Source organism: Ovis canadensis, chromosome 21, assembly GCF_042477335.2.
Source record: "Ovis canadensis isolate MfBH-ARS-UI-01 breed Bighorn chromosome 21, ARS-UI_OviCan_v2, whole genome shotgun sequence".
Classification (NCBI taxonomy): domain Eukaryota; kingdom Metazoa; phylum Chordata; class Mammalia; order Artiodactyla; family Bovidae; genus Ovis; species Ovis canadensis.
The window spans coordinates 41,670,662-41,683,879 of NC_091265.1; the positions used below are offsets into that span (position 1 = coordinate 41,670,662).

The 13,218-nt window shown below is 49.5% G+C and overlaps 1 protein-coding gene across 1 annotated transcript in view; it reads left to right on the forward strand.

The window, feature by feature from the left end:
• The window catches only part of LOC138427280 (mas-related G-protein coupled receptor member X2-like), a 63,269-nt gene that overhangs the window by 25,571 nt on the left and 24,480 nt on the right, over positions 1 to 13,218 (forward strand). The gene's annotated exons all lie outside the window — the stretch shown is intronic.

Sequence of the window (13,218 nt, forward strand, 5' to 3'; positions counted from 1 at the left end):
AACTCCAGAGTACTGAAGGTGGACACAGGGAAGGAAAAGAAGACTCTGTGGTCACAGCAGAGACTCTCTGCATGTGAACACCGAGAGAAAATGCTCTAAAGGTAGTTTATCGGGCTAGCCTCTCCTCCAGGTAGGGAGGGGCCAAGGGCTCTTGACCCAAAGATGGAGATGATTAAAGTGGTGAGTGTTTGGGGAATGGGTCTGGCAAAACTATTGATGAACCCTGCTCCCTGCTGTGGCCCAGAACAGGACTCCAGGATGCCTAGGGAGGGAAAACCCTTTCAGGAGGTCATCCAGGGAACCCAGGGGAGCATCCAGCTGGCCTAGTTTTGGTTCCCCTTCAGGTGATTTTTCCAGAAGCCCTTCCTAGGGGGATGAGGACAGGGAGACCAGGAGACTGATCAAAGCAGGGACTTGCTTGGGACTGAGGCCCAAGGAAGGAAAGCGGTTTAGTAGGAAAAGCAGCAGACTGGGAGTCTGGAGTCCAGATCTAGTCTCTCCTTATTCTCTTAGCGCCCTTGGCCACTTCCCTTCTTCTCTGCGAGTTATAGTTTTCCTTGGAGAAACAGGAGTTTTGAGATCTGTGACCGGTTTACTTCTATATCGTCTGACTCAAGTTTTTTTAACAGAGTCATCCTGAGAGAGTTGGCACCATCTCTGAGGTTCTTGGGCCGTCCTGCCCTTGGTGTGATCATCATGAACAGCAAGCAAAACAGGTCCCATGAGGCAAAGCAAATAAGTCCTCCCTGGCAATTCACACTCATGTCACCGCAGAGCTCATAGTACCGGCATCAGCTCCAACAGGAAAACCCACGTGCTTGTCAGTGGCATCCTGGGCCCTCCCACGTGGGCTGTGGCACCAGCACAACCGAATCACGTTTAGCAAAGGAATGATCACGTCTGGCCATGTTGCTGAAGACACTGAGGAAAGTCAGTACTGCCCTGGAGGACTGAATTCCTGACTGATTTCCAAGTTCTGAGTTCAGAACTAGGTTTGCCCTTTGCTAACAAATCTCCACCAGGATTAAAGGGAGCTGGATGTATCTCATCAAATACATCATGACAAATTAGTCATTTGTTAATTCATCCAAAAACATGCATTGAGCAACTGCCTTACTCATTAAATGTACGTGTGTGAATGGATGGATGGATCAGGAGACCCAGGTTCTGGTTCACTGATCAGCTGGGCATATGAGGTAGGATTTTCTCTCTTACAAGTGACAAAAACTTAAATCTAACAGATTAAGAGAGAGAGAGAGAGAGAAGTATATTGATTTCTGTATCTGAAAACTTATCAAGAGTTTGCTAAAGTCCTTCTTTATCTTGAAGCTCTGGTTCCTTCTGTGTTAGCTTCATCTTCCAACATCCAGTGACCAGGCTCACCCCCCAGCAGCTCCAGGCTTACATTCTTCTAGCTTGGCAACTCCTAAGAGGAGAGTGTCTTATCGCCAGGAATTCTAGAAGAAGCCCTGGAGGGGATTCTCACTGGTTCAGCAGGTGTCAGGTGTCATCCCTGGACAGATCCTGTGGCCAGGAGGGTCCAGCACTGAGTCTGAATTCTGGACCACCCACAAAGTCTAGAGGCGATGTCGGCCCCAGAGAATCCCCACAGACAGAGAGTGAGGACAGGGAGAAAGGGAACAGAGCCCCAGCAGGCATGACCTCAGATGCCTTCTCACTGGGAAGCTCCGCAACTTCCCTGGTGGCTCAGACGGTAAAGCGTCTGCCTGCAATGCTGGAGACCAGGATTCGATCCCTGGGTCGGGAAGATCCCCTGGAGAAGGGAATGGCAACCCACTCCAGTACTCTTGCCTGGAAAATCCCATGGATGGAGGAGCCTGGTAAGCTACAGTCCGTGGGGTCGCAAAGGGTCGGACACGACTGAGCAACTTCACTTTTGGGGAGCTCTAAGGCAGTGCTTCTGCCTCTTAGAACCTCTCACTTTTCTCCCCATCACCCCCACCACAGACTGCCCTCTAACAAGGTGGGGGATGGTAATTCTTTTCATTGGTCACTTAATAGTAACCACCATGGCTCCTCCTCCCTCTTGAAGCTTTCCCCGACATCCTAGCCTCCAGACTCCTCCGTTTCTGACCTCGGCCACATAACGTTCCTGTCATCCAAAGTGACAGCCAATCATTAGGTGTATCTGGAGCAGAAAGAGTACCTAGACCTTTGTCTGGCCCAACAAGAAAGACTGCCCTGAGTAAGACCCTTTCTTCCCACACAGGAAACTCGCAATCTAGTCAGTGACGAACCCTGCATTATTCTCTGAACTGCTTGTGTGTGAGTCTAATCTCCGAAACAGAACTACTGGTTCCCTGTGGGAGAGGCCAGGCCTCATCCTTTCCCCCATCTCTGCATCCTTCCAAGCTGCACTGTCTCCAGTGGACCGGTCTCGGGGCCTGGGAGCCCCCTCAGCAGAAGCGTTGGCAGCCTTACCCCATGGGTCCCAGCCTTCTTGCTAAAGGATGCACAAGCTCCCAGGAGGCAGGACAGCCCTCCTCTTTGTCACCTCACACTGTGGGCCCTGCTTCTCACACACCTCACCCTGGGCCCTTGGTCACCACACCATATGCACCTTCACCCCTAGCTTATCGGTGAATTCCGTCTTTCATTCTGAAGTCACTGGAACGGTGTGACCCTGGCTGTCCCTTGGATTCAACCATTTCCAAGACAAAGAGAGGAAGGCTCCTTCTCTGTTCTGTATGGACCATCTTGCAAGGCCAGACACGGAGTGGCAGCTTCATGGTCTATGCCTGCGGCCAACAGATATGCTCTGGGCATCCACCACTCGGTGCGCAGAACATGCACTGGGGAAAGTGGTGAATGGCAGTCCAGGCAGTCCGTCCTCCGGGAGCTCTCACACCAGCAGGAAAGCCCACTGGCCCCTCCCCCAACCCTGGGGGAGTTTTTCATGCTCCCTCCTGTTCCCTTCTATCCAGTCAATGGGATGGGGTAAAACTTGGTACAAGCACCCGAGTGTCTCGGTTATGGGGCAGGGGAGTGGGGAGGAAAGGGACAGAGTGGCCTCACGATGCGCTGCTCACAATGGCCATCTGTCATTCATCAATCAGGTCCCTGGACTCAGCATATGGACCCAAACTCCTCTCTCCCTCACCTACTGCCCAGGAGGTGTTGGGGCAGCCACTGGGCACATGCTGGGGCATCTTGGCTTTGGCCTTAGCCATTTGTTTAAAGCATCCATCGGGACTTTCCTGGGAGGTTCCTGTGTCCTACTGCTTACTCCAGTGTGCCCTTGTCTACAGTGGATACCCTCAGAAACCCGTGCTTCCCTTCTGTCTTTCACATCAGCACAGGCCTGATTGCTGGAGACCAGCTCAGAGGGCAACCGGTGGACAAGTCTACACTGAAATGAAGCAGCCAAACTGAACAGAGCCAAACGGAATGATCTCTCCTAGGCACACAGGAACTGATTTTTTTTAAATAAAGAATATTTCCCGATCCATCTGCTCTCCACTGAGTATCTCTTGAACTTCTGAAGGTGGGACTTTCTCTGGCAAATTTCTGCTCTTGTCTCCTCTGAACTCAGAGGCGAAATTAATCCTGAGATCCCAGTCCTCTTCTCTCTCCTCCACCTCTTCTTTCTGACATTAAAATCCGTCTCTGCCTTTCATATCCACAGAGAAGGGGGCGGGGCTCCACTAATGAATGTTTGAGAAGCCCTTTGAGATCTTGGATGAAAGGCACCTTATAAAATACAATTAAAAATAATAGGGATAATTACCAGCTGGCCTAGCCCCTGTGGGATAATTAGAGAGTTTTCCTCGGGCAGATTCTGAATTCACACAGAAACACACGGGTTCACAAGGCTAAACTTATCTGAGATTTCAGGGGCCATTGTTATGCTTCCTCCATTCTAGGATCATAGACTAGAATTTTTCTGAAATCTGAGGCACATCGTGGCCTTCCAGAACTGGAAAGTATCTTTGAGATGATCTGTCCAACCCCCTTGGTATGCAGATGAAGACAGGGAGGCCCAGGGTGGCAAGGTGACCACCTCAAAGCTGCACAGCGCGTGCGAGAGCCACAGCCCAGGAGGACCAGTCCCTGTATACAATTAGGGGATTCCTGTCGCCCTACTCCTAATCAGTAAAGCACCTTTTCTCATCTCTGTATACTGATCACTTTCTATTGCACAGAAGAGCCGTGGAATGAGTCAGAGAGAGCTGAGTACAAATCTTAGCTCTGACACATAGCTGGCAAGTAAGCCTCAGTTTCCTGATGCGTAAAATGGGAATAACGATGCCTGCTCCACAGAGGTGCTAAAAGGAGCCAGTGAGCAATGCACACAGAAGCGCCTGGCATGGAGCATGTGTTCAGTCAATGCTGCTGGAAGACATGGTCCAAGAATGAGCCTGGCAGTGCCAGGGATTGACCGACAGTCCTGGCTTTATACTGATATCTTCAATCTGTATTTAATGAGCACCTATTATGTGCTGAACACTATGCTAAGCTCTCCAGGATTTATCTCATTCAATCATCATCACCATGCCCATGAGGTCAGCCATGAGGAATCAAGTTTCAGAGGGGTTAGCTAACTTGTCCCAGGTCACACAGCTCAAGAGGAGGTGAGACTTGAACCCCATGCTCCCAGTCACTTGAGACACTGCTTTCTCGTGTGAAAAGAGACATAAACATTGTTACAACCGCAGTGGAATCTTTGCTGTGACACAGGAAAGGAGTGACGGAGGGTGTGGAGACAGTCACAGCCTAAGATGACGCGCTGAAGGCCTTTTACCTTCCAGGTCATGAAGGTTACACTCTTCTCCTGTGTAAGATTATTTATTCTGAGGGGCTATACTGGTGCAAGGCACATGATCTCCCCAAAGAATGCAAGGTTAGTAGCTGAAGCTGAATCTCGAATCAAGAAATCTAGATTGGGGTCCTGGATCTGCTTCTTAGAATCCAAGTACCTTTGCTCAAGTCCCTTAAGTTCTCTGCCTTCAGGGCCCCATGTTCCTGGTCTGGATAATAGAGATGACACTTCTCACATTACCCCTTTACTGCAAGAGGGGTCTTTGGAGATTCAAATGGGAATGAACGTGGAAGCACTTTGTCCCTACCACTTTCTGTGCAAATACAAATCATTACTGTTCCTACTGATAGCTTTGAAGATTTTTCAGTGTGATAAAGGAAGTGGCTGGAAGTCCCAGGCTGGTGGTGGACTTCAGGAAGACTGACTTAGCACCCATGGCAGGCAGGGGAATTTTTATATTACCTGCCTTTGAAGGACGGTTCAGTACATTCAGAGCTCTGAGCTCACATTATTTGGTTAGAAGAGGGCACACTTTAGGGGACCAGCCCTTTGAAATTCAACTGTAAACATAATGGGTTCCATTTATTTCGGGTTTCAACTTTTTCCCAGCTGAGACACAAGGTCAGAACCTGTTGTGTCACATTCTTTGCTTCCATATGTGGAGAAGAAACAGCCCCTGTGAAAGGCCACTCACTGGGTGAGGCCGGCAAAGGAGGAAAGAAGATGACCCAAGCGTCATTAATCACTCTGGGTGATTTCCTCATTAACCAAGACTTTCCCAAATACCTCCTAGAAACTAGAATAACCGGGACTGTGCTCTGAATTACCCTGCTCTGGATGGATGGCTCAGAGTCATCCTCTGCAGGGATTTCCAGGGCTGACGGAGAGGATGACTGTGCCTCAGACTGTCAGAGATAAGGGAACACCCAGGTTGCCCCCTGTCAGCCTCTGGGCTCCTTGGAGGGAGAGACACCTAATACCCCAGATATGGGGTACTCACTCCCTCACATGGTTAGACACCTTCCAAGCACCATCTGCCTCCAGGTGCTTCTCACGGACTGCTCAAGGGTCTCCAGCACCATTGGTATTGTGCCAACTCTAAGACACCCCTTCCCAAGACTATATCCCCCCTATTAGGGGGATGAAATGATATAAGCAAAAGGACATGGCTTTAGGCATCAGAAAGAAAGGCTTGATTTCCAAAATTCAAGATCAAAAACTCAAACAAAAACTGGATCAAAAACTCATCAGCTGTGTGACTTTGGGAAATTTAATTGACCTCTCTGAACCTCTGTGCACTTATTTTTAAAACAAATAATAATCATCAGTACCTTTCTGGATTGTTGTAAAGATCCAAACTAACATTGAGAACGTGCTCACACAGAGCAGGCTTTCAGTACCAGCAGTCTCTACGTGGCAAAAGTCAGTCATTTTAGAAGCATGTATGGAGGGCTTTCTTTGGGTCAGCGGCTCTGCTGGGTGCTGCACATAGGAGAGCAGAACAGAGGAATAGAAGGAGCATGGGGGGACTTTCCTGGTGGTCCAGTGGCTAAGATGGCCTTCCCAGTGCAGGGGGTTTGGGTTCAATCCCTGGTCAGGGAACTAGATCCCACATGCTCCAACTTAAAGATTCCATATGCCACAATGAACAATTCCGTGCAGTGCAACGACAATCCTGTGTGCTGCAACTAAGACCAGGTGTCGCCAAATAAATACATGAATAAAAATAAGCATATTTTAAAAAAGAGAGAGAGTGGGCTTTGGTCTCAAAGATCTGGGTTCTAATCCAAATGTTTACCAACCCAGTGTCCCTGGACAGTGGGTGGACTGAGCCTCCCTCATCTCATCTCTGCACGGGGATGGTGTGGGGGTTAAACGAGATGACGCACACCACGTGCTGAGCCCAGGGCCCCACTCAGCATGAGTTCTGAGGAAGTGGGAGCCACACTGCAAGAGTTAGGGGTGCAGAATACGTGAAGAAGTTAGTGCCAGGCCAAGTTCAGGCAGTTCAGTGGACATTTTATTATGTAGAGTTTCAAGTAATCTTATTTAAGGCTATGGTTTCTCACCCTGGACTGCATGGGCTATTTCCTTTGTCCACTTATTTTCCCAGGGAAATAGACCCTTGAACATAGAGGGGAAAAGTCCTGTCCCTTTAGATTCACTGTGTTGTCTTTAAGAGTAGAAGGGGGTCAAGGCTGGGGTACAGGGCCAGCTCTTGAGTGGGGAAACTAAGGCAGAAGATTGGTGGTATAGATGGGACATCAGGGAGGTGAGCTGGGGGGGCATGACTTGGGGGGCAGATGGAGAAAACTCAGTAGGCATGAGGGCTGCCTGGCCCTGCAGATACGGGGCAGAGGCAGCTCTGGGACCTCTTAACCACACCCCCAGGAGTCCCGCCCAGCTCAGGAACTGCCCAGGGCTGAGTCCATCCACCCAGGGTTTCTGCAGGCCTGAGAAAGGCAGCCGCTGACAGAGACATCACACTAACCACGGCCTTTCTTCATTTGAGCCACTGATCCAGGGAGAAGCTAGCGGGGAGGGAAAGAAGAATTTCATTTTCTCCCTATCCTGGAATATCCATGCAAAGTGCCTGACCTCCCTCTGTTTCAGGTAATAGAGTAGAGGAAAGTCATGCTTCTCAACCCAGTTTCCCGCAGTTATATAAAAATGCAGATTCTGAGTCTGTGGGTCCGCGTGGAGGCTGAAATTCTGCACCTCTAATGAGTTCCCAGGTAATGCTGAGGGCTCCCTGAAACTCCCCGCCCATGAACCATGTCAAAATGTTAGAGAAAATATTTTGAAACACATCTTTAAATCAAGGAAGGGGAACTTAAGGCCAGGAGTGAAGCCAGACCCAAGTCCGAGCAGATGCATGTGAAGAAATGGTCACATTCTCAGGTGGGCTAGGCACGACCTCGTGGCCTAGAACTGCCACACACAGAACAGTGCCGGGAAGAGAGAAGGATGGTACGCGGTACTCATTCTGTACCCGTGCAGGCTGGGGGGTCACACTGGAGACCCTTCCACATAAAGCCAGGATTCAGGGAGGGCTACCCTGAGGAACACTGGGGGGAGATAAGAATTGCAGCAACAACAAAAAGAAACAAAAACTAGGAAGAGTGTCTGGGTCAGTCCTGATTTGGGGGAGCTGGAGAAAAAAAATTGTCCCCTGAGATTTGAGAGCTACAGGATGACCCTTGCTTGATGCAGGAGTCTGAAATGACAAGGCAGCCTACCTTTAAAACCTCTCCAATGAGGTTTAAATTTCAAGCAGACCGTGGTATATTGTATGTCCAGATGCCTGGAAACAGTCACAAGTCCCCCTGCAGAATGCGTCTCGAGCCAAACCACACAGAGTTATCGTAGGAAACCACCTCCAAAAGGGCCTCACAGTCCAAATCTCAGTGCATTCAAGGAGACAGACCACCATGAGCGAGAGACAGCGGGAACCGGGCACTGCAGAGTCTGGCCCACAAAGACTTCAGATATCGGGACAGAGACGAAAGAACAATTATGCTGAACATGCTTAAAGAAATAAAAAGAAAACAAAAAGTGAGTAAAGAGTAAGAAACTATAAAAATGACCAGGCAGATTGTTTTTTAAAGTGCTATTAATGATGAACAAGTTTCACCAGCTTCCTGTATTGAAGCCAACAACACGTTTTCCAATAGAAAAACGTTTGAAACGTGTCCACCCCCTCCCTGGCCATTAAATGCAGCCTGCTCACACCTGCCCTATGTCAGCAGCAAGGAATGTTATTGAAAATATCTTTTCCAGAATCATCTCTCTACCTGGCCCATCCTGTCTTGGGCTACTCCTCCCAGCTCAGGGATTCCCCCACCCATGAACCATGTCAAAATGTTAGAGAAAATATTTTGAAACACATCTTTAAATCAAGGAAGGGGAACTTAAGGCCAGGAGTGAAGCCAGACCCAAGTCCAAGCAGATGCATGTGAAGAAATGGTCACATTCTTAGGTGGGCTAGGCACGACCTCGTGGCCTAGAACTGCCACACACAGAACAGTGCCGGGAAGAGAGAAGGATGGTACCCGGCACTCATTCTGTACCCGTGCAGAATGTACCTTCCTTCCCCAGCTCCCAGTTCCTATTTTGGGCCCTCCTCCTTACTTAAGTGACACATCCAGACATTCCTCACATCCCTTCTCAGCTTCACAGGAGCCCTTCTTTCATAGTGGGACCCTCCATTCCAGGGGAGGGATCTCAAACGTGACTGCACCAGCAGCAGTTAATAATCCCGCCCCCTTCGACCATCACCACCTGCATCTGTGTTTACAAAGAGCCTCTCGTTGTCTGCCAAAGCACTGTCATTCTCACAGACAGAGTAGGCTCAGAGCCATCACAAAGTGGCTAGAAGCCAACAGAACCAGGATTCAAAACAGGGCTCATCCCCCTGACCTTGCCTTGGCCCCGGCATCCGTTCTACTACTCCGCGGCTGCCTCTAATGACAGCAGTGATCAGTTACCAGGCAACACTCTCTGGTCCCTTGTTATATCAAACACTTGCCAGCCTTCATCGATCGGAACAGACATCTCCTTAGTCTCACCCAGTCGGTTAGGAAATCTCTGGGGAATGGCCAAATACATATTTATGATCAAGAAAATGTTAATTTATATCCCATCTGTTTGAAGATAATCTTCAGTCAGTGGAGACATATGAACAAGTCACCCCAAGCAAGAGTCGGTGTAAGCTTAGCAGACAAGGAGAGGTGTGGGAGGGAGACAGGGTCCCACGCCACATCCCTTCCCTGTCTCAAGGCAATATCTCAAAATCCCACAGAAAAACTTCTTTTTTTTTTTTTCACCTACAGAGACACAAAAGACCACGATACATGACAGTGTGCATAAATGCGACAAATCCTAGGCAAACTGTGAAATTTGAGTCAAGGTTCTGTTAGTTTCACTCCTGGGAGCGTTTTCCAGCCAGAAACAGAAAAGGGAACTTACAGGCGCCCTCTTGTGGGGAGATCTAGCACTGACGGGCTGCCCGCAGCCACCGGGCACCTTGGGGAAGACCGCTGCATTCATGAAGTTTACATTCCAGGGGAGGCAGGCTAGGCAAGGAATGAGCAGCTAAATGGGCAAGTTCCTCTCAGAGAGTGAAAGTAAAGAACATAAAATAGGGTGAGGTGATGCTGTCTGGGTGGAGGGGGTCTGGGTAGGGGTACAATCGGGGATGGGACGGCTGAGCTAAGCCCACATGAAAAGAAGGTACTAACTATGCGGAGATCAGGGGCCAGTGTCCCTTGCACTGCAAAGGTCTGCAGGCACACCTGAGCACAGAGCGCAGAGAAACCAGTGTGGCAGGTCATGCAGAGCAGAGAGAACTCCAGGTGAGAGTAAAGGCGTAGCCGCCTCTGTGCTCAGGCGCTCAGTCGTGTCCAGCTCTTTGTCAACCCATGGACTGTAGCCCGCCAGGCTCCTCTGTCCATGGGGATTCTCCAGGCAAGAATACCGGAGTGGGCTGCCATTCCCTCTTCCAGGGGATCTTCCCAACGCAGGGATCGAACCCAGGTCTCTCGCATTGCAAGTGGGTTCTTTACCATCTGAGCCACCAGGGAAGACACCTCTGGGAACACCTATATCATGCAGGTGGGAAAACGAGGTCTCTCATACACATTCAGAACATGATTCTCACCTCCGTACCTGCCCCCATGCCAGGTCCTTCAGCAAACCCAGCCAGCTCTGACGAAGACCATCCACCTCTACTACGGCAGGTTCCTAATGGATCTCCTTGCCTCCTGCAAGGCATTCTTCTCTCAGCAGAAAATGGTTAGGGTCTCTCCTTTGCTTAAGCTCTTCAATGACTGTGCACTTAGAATAAACCCCACTCAGGCGGTCCTTATCCCTCCCTCAGCTGCAGCTGTAGTAGAAGCTAACCTTTTCTGCCACAGGACCTTGGCACTTGTGGTCCCCTACACTGGGAATGCTTTCCCCCTGCTTCTTATCAGGTCTGGTTCCCTTTCATCCTCCAGTGTTCAGCTTAAAGTTCCCAAAGAAGCCCCCAGTTTACTCCAGATCCCAGCAGCATGTAGATTTCCTTCATGGTACCCACCACCCTGTATAATTATTTTATTTAGTCATTGTTTTCTTGCTGTCTTTCTCCAAGTGGGTTTGGACCTCCATGAGGGAAGAGACCATAACATTTTTATCTACCACTGGCTCTTCTGTGCCCCTGAGCTCCTGGCATTTAAGTGATGTTTGCGGAACGAACAAATGAGCCCCAGGAGATGGGAGCCCATGAAGATCTTAGCAATAACCTAGCCCAGTACCTTTCAAATTTTATTTTTAGAACACAGAACCTCCTTCCAAATGGAACCCTATGCAGAATCTCAGAGGTGAGAAAGCAGACACGAGCCCTGCCCTTCTGGTTCTGTCTTTGTACCGCCAAGAACCCTGAGTGATGCTGTGGGCTCTTGAGAAATCTCCCCAGGTGGCTGAGTTGTCCTCAAGCCCCACCATTTCTCTGGCTGCTTGCCTCTGTTTTGACCTTCAGAACAGAAGCAGGATGGGACATAGCATTCTGAATGGTCATAAGCAGTTTAGGAAGAGGTTGGAGTTAAATGTTTTGGAGGAAATTTACATATGGAAACATATTTGGGAATCTGATGATGCACACCTGGGGTATGTGTGAGAGTGCTGTGGTTTTTACTTCAAAGAACAGCAAGTGACGGTGGGCTCAGGCAAACGGGGAGAATTCCCCAGCAGCCCTGTGTATGCAAAAGAGGGCTCATGGACCACCCCCTTCTGAAACCAAGCTGCACAGCCCAGTGGGCCCAAATGGAGCATGAGACAGCATACGCCTGGCTCACAGGGTGGCTGGGCGTCCTGGGAAGGTGCCTGGGCATGTTAGACATCTTTTATGCTCTGCTTCATATATTCTAGGCTCACCTTTTCACCTTGGCCATTGGTGAGATGATCTGGGGTGTAACAGCTGCACCGAATATCTTTTGCTTCCTGATGGCTCCTTGTTAGCTGTGTGATCTTGGGCTAGTTGCTTAACCTCTCTCACATTTATCATCTGGAAAAGGGGGTAATAAAGGTACTCACTTCATACAGTGGCACTGAAGATTACATGAGTTAATACACGTGAAGGGCTCAGACCAGTGCTCGACCTGCACGAAGCAAGACAATGCTATTTCAACTCTTGCCAGACATTGCCCCTCTTGGCATGATGCTGTACAGGTCTCTGTAAAAAACTTTGCTCTCTCAGCAGCCAATTTTATAGTTGTTTTTTTTTTTTTTTCCCTGAGTTTCTGTTTTATTTTCTAACTGAGGTGTGAAAAAGTTCTAGGTTCAGTTGAAGTTCCTGGTGAAAGAACAGAACTGAGATTTTTTTCCACTGATTAAAATCTGTATATTTGTATTTCAAACACTTCAGCTAAAACTTGATTTAAAAATTCCTTTTATTTCCTTCTTCGGCTTAATGAGTATCACTTATTCAGTAGGAAATCTTTGTACTACATGTTCTGCATGTTAAGAATAAATGTACATTAAATCACGGTTTTTTTAAAAAAGGAAAAGATATAGCCTTATTGCTCCCTGATTGGGACTGTCCAGAGAAGGTGGAGGGGGCCTCCCAGAGGCCCCCATCACAGGGGCTTGCCTGTTGGGGCTTAGAGGATGGTAGGTCCTGAATACTGCCCCACCCCCATCCCCACCGGAAATACACCCTGGGGGGGCTGGGCTCTGGAGAGGTGGGAAGGGGGAGGGTCAGTTGGAAAAGGCACTAGGCCAGGCGGGAGTCAGGAGGCAGATTTCAGGCCTGGCTCTCTGTGCAAACCCGCAGTTAAGAGGCTGAGTACAGAACAAGGCCCTCCAAGTAACGGGTGCTCAGTCCCGTATTTGCTGTACAAATAGATGGATGAACCCATGGCTGCATGACATGACCCTGCTCTCAGGGGGTTTCCAACCTGGAGGACAGACCCACGAATGGCTGCAGAGCAGGGCGTGCTCTGTCCAATCTAGGGGCAGTGCTCAGGGGCTGCGGGAGTCAGCCAAGGAAAGCGCCCCATGAGCCGGGATACATTCCAAGAAGGGAGCTCGATGGTCCTAAAGGATAAAGGCGATTCCAGGAGGCAGAGAAGAGGGCTGGGTGCAGAACACTAGGAGGCCTGCACGCACAGAGGCTCAGAGGCACCACCAGTATAGCACTGGAAAGGCACGTGAGGAGGTTTGATACTGCACAGATCACATTTTGGAACATACTCTGCTCCAGCAAGGCTCTGCCCGCCATCCTCCCAAAGGGCACGGTTATCTGTAAACTGGGCACAGCCCAGCTCCGCAGCCCTGGTTTTCTCAACTCCAGCCCCATACAAGGAGCTGAGTACAGAGAACCGTAGGTTCAGGGCTCACAGGTGTCCCCCATCCAACAACCCCACCCCTCAGGGAGCTGCAGACTGAAGGTGAACCCAGGC